General features: G+C 35.3%; 1 long non-coding RNA gene across 1 annotated transcript; it reads left to right on the top strand.

Annotated features, from left to right (window-relative positions):
• The first annotated feature begins 12662 nt into the window (after window positions 1-12662).
• LOC124160721 lies at window positions 12663-15054 on the top strand. Its single transcript, XR_006865230.1, has 3 exons — window positions 12663-12703; window positions 13374-13445; window positions 15007-15054. It is a non-coding gene; the product is annotated as an uncharacterized LOC124160721 (long non-coding RNA).
• The last annotated feature ends 276 nt before the right edge of the window (window positions 15055-15330 follow it).

Genomic DNA, 15330 nt, shown 5'->3' on the forward strand with positions numbered 1-15330 from the left:
CATGTCGGTAATTATTGACTTTTTACATTATTTCGTGACTAGATTATGTCTCAAAATCATAAAGTGGTATGGTTTTTATATTATTTGACTATGTGTAAACATGTTTGAGGAATATATCAGTTTAAATATTTCATGTGAACTTGGGGTAACATCCCTGATGAACATTTTGCTCACGAGGCATTTATCTTTATTTTCATCTTTGTAATATTTATGATAATAAATCTGAACCAGTAAATAATTCTTTCTTTCTGTTTATCATTTATACTAATGCAACTGTTTTAAAAATTGTTCAGTACCTTTTCAATATTGGCTACACATTTGAGATATCAAGGACCTCATACCAATGTAAAGTATTCAGTTTGCAGATCTGTCTATGTTGACATTCAGGAAAGGGTAACTGAGCATTTTTGTTGTAATCTTTACAATGCTTTCATGTGAAACCAAGGGACTCGAATATTTATTTGCTTACGGTTGAATCAATATCTGTATCTAATTTTAGTTTGTAGTCCAACAGTACACATTGGTCCTATATTTAGTGGAACCTATGTAATATGTTTTCAGATAATTAGTATATTAAAAAAAAGGGTTTCCATTTACAAAAGGTAAGTACACTACCTTTAATGATGCTTATCTGCAATAAATTATTCTTGTACTACAAAGCAGAAAGAGAAGCTAACCGTTGCTGAAGGTCAATGACATCATGTAGTATTACTGCTGACACTGCAGTATGTGAATCAATGGAATAGAAGATTTTAAAGTCAACAGCGGAGATTGAGTGCTTTCTCAGATTTAAAGACCATTCTCCATTAATGGACTCTAGGGAAAATCCATGATAATTATCATTCACAAACAGTAATAAAGGAAGTGGTCCCAGGTGGGAGCCCTGTGGAAAAGCAGATGTTGCATAAAATTGTGATGGTTCTGCATTCTGGATTTTATTTGCTAGTCCTCTCTTTGACTTATAGCATGGGACCACATATTCCATTGGCTTTCAGTTTTGCTGCTGATAGAAAAATGATAAACTTAATTGAATGCATTTGGAAAAATCACAATACACTGTACCTGAAAATGATCAGTAGGATCTGTAGCTACTAATAGCTGAAAAAGCAAAAGGTTTGTACCTAGTAGTTGAAGTAACGCACCTAAATCCTTGCCCTTAATCAGTAATCAGGTTTTCAAACACTTTGGCAAAAACTGACTGAATAATGGTCTATAATCACTAAAGGCTGCTTTACATGGGGCATGTAATTGCGCAGGTTAGAACTGCATTAATTTTCAATACGGCATAAAATTGCGAGAATGTGAGCTTGGGATTAGAAGAGGGGCTATTTTGTCATGCATTATCGAATGCGTCCTAGGAATTCACTGCTTTACAGGACACAATTTTGACTGTGCCTTTGTACATAAGTGTGATTGTGCAGTGACTTTCCACTTTTTCATTTTTTTAATAGTGTTAACGTTTTTACACACAGGTATCACAATTGCTTTTTTGGAGGAGCTAGGAATTATGCCAGCATCTAGAGACTTGTTAAAGATAATATGGAGAGCTATTTTAAATGTTTTGTTAAATAGTGGGGACACAAATTCAACTGCATTCTTGAAGGAATAATACTACTTTTCTCATGAGTTACATGCAGTGGCATAGCCAGGAAGGTCTCTTGCCCTCTCTCCCCCAAAAGCATTAGTTTTAGCAGAAAAATATTAACCTATAAAACAAATTAATTCTATTCCACCGATACTAGGAAGCAAAACTAATATTGACTATTATTTTTGTGAAGCAAAATAGCGTAACATGTCAATTTTACAGATAAAAATGTTCACATTTTCCCCAGAGGATTCCACCACTGTACCCCCAACACCATTCTAGCTCAGGTGCGCAGCTAGGAATTAGGCAAGGGGAGGTTTTAGGCGCAACTAACACTGGGGGATCTGAGGGTATGGAATACCCACTAGCAGGGGCGGATCCAGGATTTCTTTCTGGGAGGGGCACAAGCAAGGCCGTATCCAGGATTTTGGTCAGGGGGGGGCACAAGGATACCTCGTCATACAAAACAAACGAAATGATAATGGGACCGTATTAAAAATCTAGCATATTTTTAAGGGTCTGGGGGGGGCACGTGCCCCCGTGCCCCCCCCCTGGATCCGCCTATGCCCACTAGGATAAGAGGGAGGTGCGGGGGCCCTCCCCTAGAAAATTTTTCAGATAAATGGCGAGTTTTACCACTTTCGGATGGATATTTTTATTAATCCTTACACTATTCTATTAGTAATATTAATGCAATTAAGTAAAATGGATTAAATTTAAAAATTTCTCTGAAATCTGGGGGAGGGGTTTATCCCCAAAACCCCTCCTTGCTGCGCCTGTCCTAGCTACACCCCTGGTAACATGAGGCCAAAAGAATTACCTAATGGTCTAATGATCACCTATTAACATCTCTTGATGAGGTGATTGAATTTCATGTACTCAGTCCGATCACCATTTTTTAAAGGTTAAATGGTAAATTTTATTTTGAGTGATCCAAATTTTGAGAGCAGGGAAGAATCATTTAGGATAATTACTCTTACTAAAGAAATTTACAGGAGTGAAAATGCAAACAGCATCTTAAGTACTGCATAAAAACTATTCATAGCATCATATAGCGATTTTGGTTTCATAAAATCTTATTGTCGGACCAGTAAATATAACTTGAAATAATAATTCAAACCAATAAAATCAGTTTTAAAAGTCATACAACAGTGTGATAAATACCACAGGCTTAATGGCAAATATTTTCCTCATACACTGACATCATTGATAGAATTATACCGTGTTTCCATGTGCTTTTAAGAGTTCCAGTCTTTTTCTGGGCAAACCTTTATTTGTACTGTTAGTACAGCACACTCCCGATTATCCGGCTACGGTTTATTTGGGTTGTGGATTATCCGTGCATGATTGTCACTCTTGCTCTTTTTTTTCTGCTATATATTTTTTTAAAAATACAATCGGACGCAAAATCATCGGAATTACTGCATTAATGCGAGGATACACCAGGCTTATTATTTCCGTTACAATCCCCTACGTAAAACTGAAGCGATCGCGCGCTAGCTGCATTGACGGGATCACCGTGTTCCTATTTTCCAAGCCTCGCAATGCACGACCGCGCTCCGTGATCACGGATACTCCTTTACCGACCTTGGGATACACGCCCCGCAGCAGCTGCAATCTGGGCAACTTGTGCGAGACGCAACTAACATAAATGGCGCGGTGCCTGAAAGTAATTTCCGACGTCGAGTAGTGGTTTTGAAGCATTCTTTCAAACCACTTTACTGCATCCGTGATCACACAGCCACGGATGTGTGGTTTTCGAAACCAGGCCTTATACAGAGCATTAATAATACAAGCACAACAATCTTATCGCCGCTAAAAAGATCGAGAACTGGCGAAGAAAGCTCTCATTGAGTCCGGGAAGCATTCTTAAATAACAGAATACCTGCATAAATAATATTATATTGTTTTTTACGTAAATTATGAACATTACCAGACATTTACGTAAAAGTTTAGGTTATCCGTGTTTTACGATTATTCGTGCCGTCTCTCCCCATCATTAGCCCGGATAATCGGGAGTGTACTGTATATGAAGTCATTTTCTTTTTATGCATGGGCTAATAATTCTCATGTACTGACTAAACTAGCAAGTGGTACTCATTTAAATACAATGGGTCGCAAAGATTTAAATATGGATTAATTTATTATGAAAGAGGTGGTTTACTGTTTATAGCATGTTAAAGTAGAATTGTTTCTTAAGCAATGTTTCGAGATATTAGTAATGGTCCAAGTCTGACCTAAATGGAAAGAACACCAGAGAGCTCTGCTAATGTCATATGCATAGGAAGAACTGAAGCCCTGAAATACATTTACTCTATCATGTACCTTTCCACGTGAACATGAAGCCCAAACACCTAACTTCTTGGTGTTCTACTGATCTAAATAAACAAGAACAGATACCTACCAATATAATTTCCTAGAAGCAGGAAAAATTCAGTTACAGTAGACTCTCGTTATTACGAAGTTCATCGGACCGATAGCCCGGAGGTATGTAATAACGAAGTTCGTATGAACGTTTCTCTTGGGAATCGTCGAAAAAACTGTACGTGATAAATGCGATTAAATTACGCGGAAATAAATATAAACAGGAAAAATCGTTTCAGTTTCGGCATGCGGCATGACGTTATCGAGGGTTGATATCCTCCCGAGTACAGTAAGTCCGATTTACGAACTAGATGCGTTCCAAGACCTTGTTCCTAAGTTGATAAACCTACGGTCCGGCCGCCGAGAGTTGTCCGATGACATGCAGGATAGTCTACGTCGGGGCAGCGTTGCCAGGTGAGAAAGTGAAACGCCTATAAGGGCCTCCGTGAAGAATGGAGACGGAAAGGACGACGAGCGTGAAGGACCCAGTGGAAGAACCACTTGTTTTGGGGATTCGAAGAAAGGGCATGTTTTAGTTGATCAGGCTTATTTCGCTGCTCTGTATGCATTTGACAACGTTGTATGACTAGGCATGTGTGAGGTGCGTTTGGGGGACAGCGATTGCCTGCAATCCGTGCTGGCGAAGAGTTATCCGCACCTCATATTCTGCCGTCATCGGACCGGTCGTCCTGCATGCAAGGCAACGAGGAGTACGGTTATGATGCAGAATGCAACACTGCGCTAACTCACGATTGTGACGAATTGATCTAGCTGGGCGTGCAACGCAGCCGAAAAAATCGCTCTCCGCGGCAAGGAACAACGGGCGAAACGTTGAACAGTTCCTAACTTCACACCGGAATGAATGATACTTTGTTCAGATTATGCCCAGAGTACGATTTCCTCTACGCCGCACGGCTTAGCAACGGCTAAATCAAAAGGCACCAAATTCGAAATTTTTTAATGGTGTCATCTCTGCAAGTTCGTAAATCGAATGTGCGAAGGAAGAGAACTAACTGTACATCAAATTTACGAGCTGTGAGTCTGTCACCGTGATTCCCAAGGAATGAAGTTCGTTATATGACGCTGCGCGAATGGTGAAGAAATAACCATAAATGACGCTCTCGGTCACAGTACATGAGGACAACTTAAACGTGGCGTGATAATTAAAACTAAGCGTAGTGAATATCCATCTAAATGCCATAGCTTATGCGTGGAACTTCGTAATAAAGTTCATTTTGTAACTACCAGGACCGGGACGGAGGTTCGTAATTTCGTAAAAACGAAAATTTTTAATAACGTTTCTTTTCCTATAGCTTGGATAGCTTTTCGTCGGGACCAACGATTTGCTTCGTAAAAGCGAGAACTTCGTAATAACGTTGTTCGTATTAACGAGAGTCTACTGTTACATACCACAGTTCTCCAACCACAATTGTATTCCATACAAGGAATTTATAGAAAAACTTATTTTTCTATGCATAGAAAATTTAGTAAAATGGTAAAAAAAGCTCATACTGATGACTTCCTATGATCAATTGAGTAAGTTGAAGTTAAAGTTATCAAGTAAGTGTAATAAATGGGCTATGTGCTTTAGAAATTTTCCGCATGCCAACACTAATACCAATATGTTTGTGAAAACATTTCACAACACTCTGAAAACCCATTACCTTAACTGGAAAGTTAACAGGATATTAGATGATTTTGTAACAATTATTTTCAGAATGCAAAAACAGCGTACCTGTCTCTTAAGTACAATAGGATTATTGAATAGCCACCTCTTGGATTTGCAAGCGTAAATTGTTTACACCATTACAAAGGCATCAAAATCCTTGATGAAAATGTAATGGTAGTGACTAAAGGCTAGTGTTGGAATGTCAGAGCCCAGTCTGATCCTTCGTCTTTGTACTTTGTCAAGTTGGCCAATGGTGATTGTAGCCTTCCAGAGTTGTGCTTCGTAAAATGCTGTAGGTTATCTTGTGCGGGTCTTTGTTCACACATGTATATTTGCTCATACAGTGACAAACATTCAATATGGAAGCACGTTCATAAAGTTCACTCTTTTCAAGTTCGAAATCATCATACTTCATCAGCCCCTGCCTTTGAAGTTGAAAGTACAGCAAAATTGGACCTTTGCTCATATCATTTTCCAATAATGATTAATCTAAAGAACAGTTACTCCATTCTATAGAAAAGAGTTTGAAGCAAATAAAATCATTCATCAATCAAAAAAAGTCACAGCCTCTCCTTCTCCATGTTCTTAACACTTTAAAATTACTGCTCGAGAAATTCGATGCAATTGAGCATACCACAGAACCTCCTAAACTGCAGCATGCAAGAGTACCCCCTACCTCTAATCTATAAGCAACTCAGTACAGGTTGCACCAAACCTCAAAGGATCGCAAACCCACCAAGCACTACTTCCAGAGCCCTAGCCGAGATCAACTAGAGTCCATTAAAGATTCATTAATGAATAATGAGTGTTGCTCTTTCACAGATCGAATTTCTTCGAACAGTAATCTTCTGAAAACTGTTTGCAGGAGTGGCCAATATACAGTCAATTCTGTGCATCTAAATCACTTGATTGTTTTATAAGTCATTTAGAAGTTGAGCAATTAGCCTAGTGTGTATCACCAGATTTTCAAAGAGGCTGGCTGTACGATACTGTAATCGCAGTTTTTCTAACAATTGTAAGCTCATCTATATCTACTGCTAGAATTATAGATACGGCAGTTTGTAGTTAGCAATATGAAATTAGAGAAGGTATTATCCCTTTTTCAGAAAATCACCTTCAAAGATGTAACTAAGCTAATTATTCCATTTAATCCATTGAATTCACATTGGCTTCTCCTAGTAGTTAGGCTTAATGAAAAAGAAATTGATTTTTATGACCCTTCCAGTGATAGCATTAAGCCTATGTATAAATACGGTATTGCTCAGTGGGTTATATTCCTTGGTCATAAATGTAGTGGTGAGATTGCAGACTGGAAGACATTTCACCCAAAGCATCTGTTGCAAATTGATGGCCTTAACTGTGGGGTTTACATATCAAGGTTTGCTGAGCAAGATCTGAAAGGACAACCAGTCGATCCAGTTGCCTACAGGAAGTTAATGTTCAACACAATCACTGGGAGAAGCCACTGAAAACCATGCTTGCAGGCTACCCAATTGCCAGAGGTTAAAGCAATGTTTGTGTCTTCAATAGCTGCACCTTTTCATTCTTCTTTCCTATTTCATTTTCCTGTGTGCCTTAAATATTTTGCATGACATTTTTTCAGATCTTGAGATGACTTGCATCACATGCATCTTCTACTTACTTCTTCCTACTATCTTTTCAAATTTGATAGAGCATACTTCCTAGTTCAGAATTATAGCATTTGTATCATTTTATGTGCTAGTCATATTTTATTTTTTGTATTGGAAGGTATGCCAAGATAGCATATTTTTATTTGATTATTCTAGTCATTGCCATACATAACACCTTGAGTCTTCGACAAGGTCATGACTTTTATTTAGCTTTATCTATAAGGAAGTGCTAAGGTGCTTTCTATAAAACTGTGCAATATTTTTTGTCCTGAAATTTGATGTCATGTACATTACAGCTTGCTTAGAGAGCAAATTTTTGTCCAGTCGTTTTGTAAACAGCAAGCTAAGAAATGAATACGTCAAGCTGAGTTGCATAGCCATTTCTAATCATATGCAGCATGTCTATAATCATTCAATAACAACTGGCTCTTAATATCCTTGATAAATAACATATGTACATATCTTTCTATTTTCCTAAGTCTTGAAGGCTCAGCATGTTAAGAGAATGTGCAAGGAATTTATTTATCTTCAGTTACATTATTTTTTACGTGATAGTAACACCTATATTGTAAATATGTAGATAAGCAGTTTGCATGTCCCTTTCCAAGGACTACTACCTTGTCGCGGTGGAAGGGCTTGTGTGTTCCGTGAAATCTGCACAATATTGGCAAATGATACATTTTTCTCACTGTCATGTAAATTCACACCAATAATTTACAAGGGTAGGAACCAGACTAAAGGTAGTAAAATCCAGATAAATCGGCAAAGGTGATATCAACAGCAGTCTTATCAACAATACCAAAATGGATAGCTGTTGAGTGTTACTTTCATGTACATATTTAAGGTACATACAGATTTTTTTCTGAAAATAGTCTATGTATTTTTGGAAAGTGTCTCTGAAAATAATTTTTTGAAATGAAAATTATTCTGTGAAAGTATTCTTGCCTCAATTCAATGCCAAAAGAAAAACAGCTATTTTTCTTTTTAACTAAAAATTTCTTTGTCAGCAAAAACATAAGTCAATCACCTGGCCCGAATGATTGATGGCAGTCCCCTTAAGTTAATATAACAAAAAAATTTTGCCTATTTATTATTCACTATTGAATTTTTACCCCACAATGATGAAAATAGAGATAAATGCCTCGTAAGCAAAATGTTCATCAGAAATGTTACCCCAAGTTCTCATCAAATATTTACACTGATATATTCCTCAATCATGTTTACACATCGTTAGATGACATCAAAACTAAGCCACTTTATCATTACGAGACACATTCTAGCCATTTAATGATGTAAAATGCCAATAAGTACCGACATGAGGATGTACACCAAAAATGTTAACCCAAACTTTATGAAACCAAAATAACTGCCATTGCTTTAATTTACATCAAATCAGCGTTCTAGTTGAAATGTAACAAGAAATGTTTACGTATTTATTATTCACTATTGAATTTTTACCCCACAATGATGAAAATAGAGATAAATACCTCGTAAGCAAAATGTTCATCAGAAATGTTACCCCAAGTTCTCATCAAATATTTACGCTGATATATTCCTCAATCATGTTTACACATCGTTAGATGACATCAAAACTAAGCCACTTTATCATTACGAGACACATTCTAGCCATTTAATGATGTAAAATGCCAATAAATACCGACATGAGGATGTACACCAAAAATGTTAACCCAAACTTTATGAAACCAAAATAACTCCCATTGCTTTAATTTACATCAAATCAGCGTTCTAGTTGAAATGTAACAAGAAATGTTTACATATTTATTATTCACTATTGAATTTTTACCCCACAATGATGAAAATAGAGATAAATGCCTCGTAAGCAAAATGTTCATCAGAAATGTTACCCCAAGTTCTCATCAAATATTTACACTGATATATTCCTCAATCATGTTTACACATCGTTAGATGACATCAAAACTAAGCCACTTTATCATTACGAGACACATTCTAGCCATTTAATGATGTAAAATGCCAATAAATACCGACATGAGGATGTACACCAAAAATGTTAACCCAAACTTTATGAAACCAAAATAACTGCCATTGCTTTAATTTACATCAAATCAGCGTTCTAGTTGAAATGTAACAAGAAATGTTTACGTATTTATTATTCACTATTGAATTTTTACCCCACAATGATGAAAATAGAGATAAATGCCTCGTAAGCAAAATGTTCATCAGAAATGTTACCCCAAGTTCTCATCAAATATTTACGCTGATATATTCCTCAATCATGTTTACACATCGTTAGATGACATCAAAACTAAGCCACTTTATCATTACGAGACACATTCTAGCCATTTAATGATGTAAAATGCCAATAAATACCGACATGAGGATGTACACCAAAAATGTTAACCCAAACTTTATGAAACCAAAATAACTCCCATTGCTTTAATTTACATCAAATAAGCATCCTAGTTGTATAATAACACGATCTGTTAACCTATTTATTATTCACCATTGATTTTTTTACCCCACAATGATGAAAATACATACAAATGCCTCGTAAGCAAAATGTACATCAGAAATGTTACCCCAAGTTCTCATCAAATATTTCCACTGATATATTCCTCAATCATGTTTACACATAGTTAGCTAATATCAAGAAGTAACCACTATATGATTCTGAGACAGATTCTAGTCACAATTAAATGTAAAAGGCCAATAAATACCGACATGAAGATGTACACCGAAAATGTTAACCCAATTTTTCTGAAACCAAAATAACTCCCATTGCTTTAATTTGATTCAAATAAGCATCCTAGTTGTATAATAACACGATATGTTAACCTATTTATTATTCACTATTGTTTTTTTACACCACAATGATGAAAATACATACAAATGCCTCGTAAGCAAAATGTACATCAGAAATGTTACCCCAAGTTCTCATCAAATATTTCCACTGATATATTCCTCAATCATGTTTACACATAGTTAGCTAATATCAAGAAGTAACCACTATATGATTCTGAGACAGATTCTAGTCACAATTAAATGTAAAAGGCCAATAAATACCGACATGAAGATGTACACCGAAAATGTTAACCCAATTTTTCTGAAACCAAAATAACTCCCATTGCTTTAATTTGATTCAAATAAGCATCCTAGTTGTATAATAACACGATATGTTAACCAATTTATTATTCACCATTGATTTTTTTACCCCACAAAGATGAAAATACATACAAATGCCTCGTAAGCAAAATGTACATCAAAAATGTTACCCGAAGTTCTCATCAAATATATCCACTGATATATTCCTCAATCACGTTTACACATAGTTAGCTAATATCATAAACAAACCACTATATGATTCTGAGACAGATTCTAGTCACAATTTAATGTAAAAGGCCAATAAATACCGACATGAAGATGTACACCGAAAATGTTAACCCAATTTTTCTGAAACCAAAATAACTCCCATTGCTTTAATTTGATTCAAATAAGCATCCTAGTTGTATAATAACACGATCTGTTAACCTATTTATTATTCACCATTGATTTATTTACCCCACAATGATGAAAATACATACAAATGCCTCGTAAGCAAAATGTACATCAGAAATGTTACCCCAAGTTCTCATTACATATTTACCTCGATATATTCCTCAATCATGTTTACACATGGTTAGCTAATATCATAAACAAACCACTATATGATTCTGAGACAGATTCTAGTCACAATTTAATGCAAAAGGCCAATAAATACCGACATGAAGATGTACACCGAAAATGTTAACCCAATTTTTCTGAAACCAAAATAACTCCCATTGCTTTAATTTGATTCAAATAAGCATCCTAGTTGTATAATAACACGATATGTTAACCTATTTATTATTCACTATTGATTTTTTCACCCCACAATGATGAAAATACATACAAATGCCTCGTAAGCAAAATGTACATCAGAAATGTTACCCCAAGTTCTCATCAAATATTTCCACTGATATATTCCTCAATAATGTTTACACATAGTTAGCTAACATAAAAAACAAACCACTATATGATTCTGAGACAGATTCTAGTCACAATTTAATGTAAAAGGCCAATAAATACCGTCATGAAAATGTACTCCGAAAATGTTAACCCAAACGATCTGAAACCAAAATCACTCCCGGGGCCTAATTGTACATCAAATATTAATATAATAACGGTTTCCAATTCATTTCTACTTTTCTCTGGGACTCTAGCCTTAGAACTCGCCTTTGTTTACATTTTTTAATAATATTTCGCTTTCGGCCATCTTGAATTTAGATGTACGTCCTCATGTATACCAAACCTCCATTCGGAACGATTCAAATTGAACACGCAAATACAAGAAAAATATACTACAGAAGGAAGTTATCGCAGAGTTTGTGAAATTATCATCAGAGTCCTCTGGATTGTTGATAATACACTACAAAGTTGAGTCGTCGCATCCTACCATCTTTGTTCTCTGCACTTGTTGTTTACACATAGAAAGTCAATGTGGCTGGCAGTTGCTCGGCAAGATTTTCCGTTATTTTTAGTAGAAATACGGCACAATAGGTTGTAGTTCGGCTCCTAATTGCTCCATTAGCACCAAGGACGTGTTTAAAAATTTTAGTTTCCCTCAAAATACTGAGAGAAGAGCGAAATGGCTTCAAATATGCCGAAGGGACAAGTGACACCAAACAACGTCTTCCCGCCTACGTGAGGTAAGTTTTTCTACACTTAACGGTTCCTTTAATACTATTACCTTAAATTTTTAATAGTGTTGATCCACGTATTTCAATTATTAGGTTTGAACTGTGCATAAGTAGTAATTTTTAAAAATATGCATTCCGGTTCAGATAATCCGGCGAGGTTCTTGACGAGTGTTTTTGTGCTTCTGTGTTTTCTATTCATCAATGGAATATGTGAAATTTTGTGACTAAACTATAATATTTAGTCTGGGTTGCAGAGATGATTGATGTAGTTCGTTACTACGTACCAGAAAGTGTAACAATAACTGTTAGTGCTGCTAGTTTTGTATTCAATAAAAATATTTGTTTTTGTCAATGCCGGTATGAAGTAATCTTACGGCCATTTACAACAATAAAGGCAATTATGTTTTTGACTAGAATCTGCGCATCTGGATACATATTAGTGGACGAAACTCCACTTTTCATTGCTTTATTTGTGTGTAGTTTATGAGAAGAATGACTATTATATTTCGAAGTAGTGTGAATGCTTAATTTTAGGATGCAATTAAAATCTCGACGAGTCGCTTTTGCGACTAATCTTTTCCTTGACTCATTCCGAATTTTTAATTCCAGTTTAAGTCCAGTGAAGAGGATTACATTCCTAGGGCTGGTTAAAACTGAAAAATACATTAACACCGAACTTTTGTCGTGGCCCAGTGCTTATTCTGCTGTCTGCTCCTGTGTACTTGAAGTTTCAACATCTTTGGCCGAATATTTACTTGTGGTACGTATTCGGGCTTAGTAACTAATTGTAAAATATGGAAATATATAATTAATTAGGTTTTTCTGAAATGGCTTCAGTGATTATCAAAGAGGACGGTACTATTCATGCCTAATTATTGCGAGATATTTAAAAAATATGGCTATGGAAAACTAGGAGTTTTTGATTATTTCTTCGTACATCATTTCAATTTCAATGCCTTGTTGTCAGTGTGTATATTATTCATATAAATTTTTCTAGAACTTATTGTTTTACTTATACATTTACTTTTATTTAGCCTGTGTGTTTAATTTTGCTTTTATAAATGTTTTATAAATAGTGATTGTCAAGAGTGGATTGGGAGCTTATTGGTAATTGTAGATATAACTTATTCAAGACCTGATGTGGTATTGTGTGAAAATAATATGGTTTTAATGATATTTTTGAGATATCATGATTTCTGTTGCAATAAAAACTTCTTTAAAATGCATTTCTTAGTGATACGTTGTGATAAACCTAGGATATTGTACTCCTAAATCCATTTATGGTGTTTATCCTAAGCCGTAGGGGGATTTTCTGCCATTTCCTTTTGCGTTGATTCTATATTCTAGTGATTAGTAATGTTTACCATTGGAATAAATTAATAAAATTGATTTGCATTATCACTTGCCTGTTGCTGCTGCTGTTCATGCAGGTTCCAAGAGTGTCATTTGGCAAGGGAGCAACATAGGAAGAACTAGCACACGATGCTAAAATTACTGATTGGGTAAGTTCTACATTTTACAAGAAATACCCTGGCATTGAGCGTTCAACTACCCTTTCTCACCAGCATGCATGTATGAATAGGATACCACATTGCCATTTATTTGTTTGTTAAGGGTTGAGGTTAGTGTCTGTAGCTTTGAATATATTTGTTGAAGGTAATGCATTAAATGGCGCAATGGAAAATGGTGCACTGCAAAGTAAAAGTCAAAAACCTCATAATGAAAGTGGCATGTAAATATTAGACGCATTAGTTCTCATTAGTGGATTACTTAATCCTTATTGGCAAATTACTACATTATATGTTGTACTTAAAGGAATATATATTCCATGACGGTGTTAATGGAGAATGTAAATGTTGTTCATCTTATTGATTGGAGGGTACCATGAGCATTGACTTGAACTCTTCACTGAACAGTTTTCTGGGGTTGAAATCTGTTCTTCATAATTACTAGTGGTTCTTTTGATAGGCAAGTTTGGTCTTGCTGTGCATTAATTCACTACTATTCTGAGATTCCTCTTATACAGTCAATTTTTTTCCATAACTATTGACTGCTTAATCCTGGTCTGAATGTTATTATAATGGATGTAATACTAGAGGAAACTGTATGACATATTCCATGGTGGTGTTGATGGAGATAGGTAAATGGTGTTCATCGTTATAATGAGGGTCATTAATTGGGGGGTACCTTCACCATTGACATGAATTCTTTGCTGAACAGTATTCTGGGGTTAAAATATGGGATATGTTTGAGAATGCCTATTAAATGTGAAATCTATCAACCTATTCCGCTGTTTGGAATGTTTTAAAATGTAAATATTTTTTAAAGGGGGAGAGCATAGGATGGTCGAGATTAGGCAATGGAGTAGTTTAATATGACTGTATGTATTCAATTTGATAATAATTTTAGATGATCTGATAAATGTTGAAATATTTGTGTGAAGGAGTAATGGCAATAGCGTAACTAGGAATATGCCTTGGGAAGGATAGGATGGCCTGGGGTAGCAACCACCCCCCTCCCCCTCAGACAACGAATCAGTCCAAGAAAATTTTTGAAGAATAACATTCCTGGAAATACATTTGAAATCATTTTGGCGCTAAAGATTTAACTTTTAGTCGATGCAGTTCAATATATAAAATAATTATAAATAATTTTTTTATTTCTCTGAGGCTTTGGGGAGGGATCTTTCCCTTCCTCCCCCCATAGTTATAACACTGAGTAACAGTGTTATGGAATGTTAATGTCATATCATTCCTTTTTATAATTTTGTATGCTGACAGGAAGATTGCCATCTTGGTAATAATATTAATTTCCAGAAAGTTGTCTGCCAATTGAAATTGCACGTTTATTAATTTCCTATTGCTCAAACCATGAAAGATGATATAGAAACTTAAGTGATTGTATGTTTAATAAACATCTACACATTATAGAACTTTATCAGGACTGTTGATTGTGAGAATTTGATGTATCACTAATTGTAAGATGCTGTTCATTAAAACTACTAATGAATTAATGCTTTTGGTGTAATAAAGCTCAAAATTTTATTTATATTTTTAATTGCAGGTTCAGATATTCGAGTAGTCAATGTCATTGGTGGTAAAGGAACATAGCAACATTGAGAAGAATGCAAGATGTGTGGCAGCTGTCATCACCTATTCATCATTATCTCCTACTAATTTGAATCCATTTTAATAGAAATGTTACATCTTGTGCACTTAAGATTTATTTTTTATTTTGCAATATGTGAATAATCTTAGTTTCAATGGAATTGTTAAATCATTCTGGAAATCTTAAAATGTAACATTTGTGGTGTGTGTACATTATATACTTTGGAAAAATGTGATTTTTTTCTTTTATAAACCTCCTTTGATGATATCTTTTATGATC

This window comes from Ischnura elegans, chromosome 6, assembly GCF_921293095.1.
Source record: "Ischnura elegans chromosome 6, ioIscEleg1.1, whole genome shotgun sequence".
Classification (NCBI taxonomy): domain Eukaryota; kingdom Metazoa; phylum Arthropoda; class Insecta; order Odonata; family Coenagrionidae; genus Ischnura; species Ischnura elegans.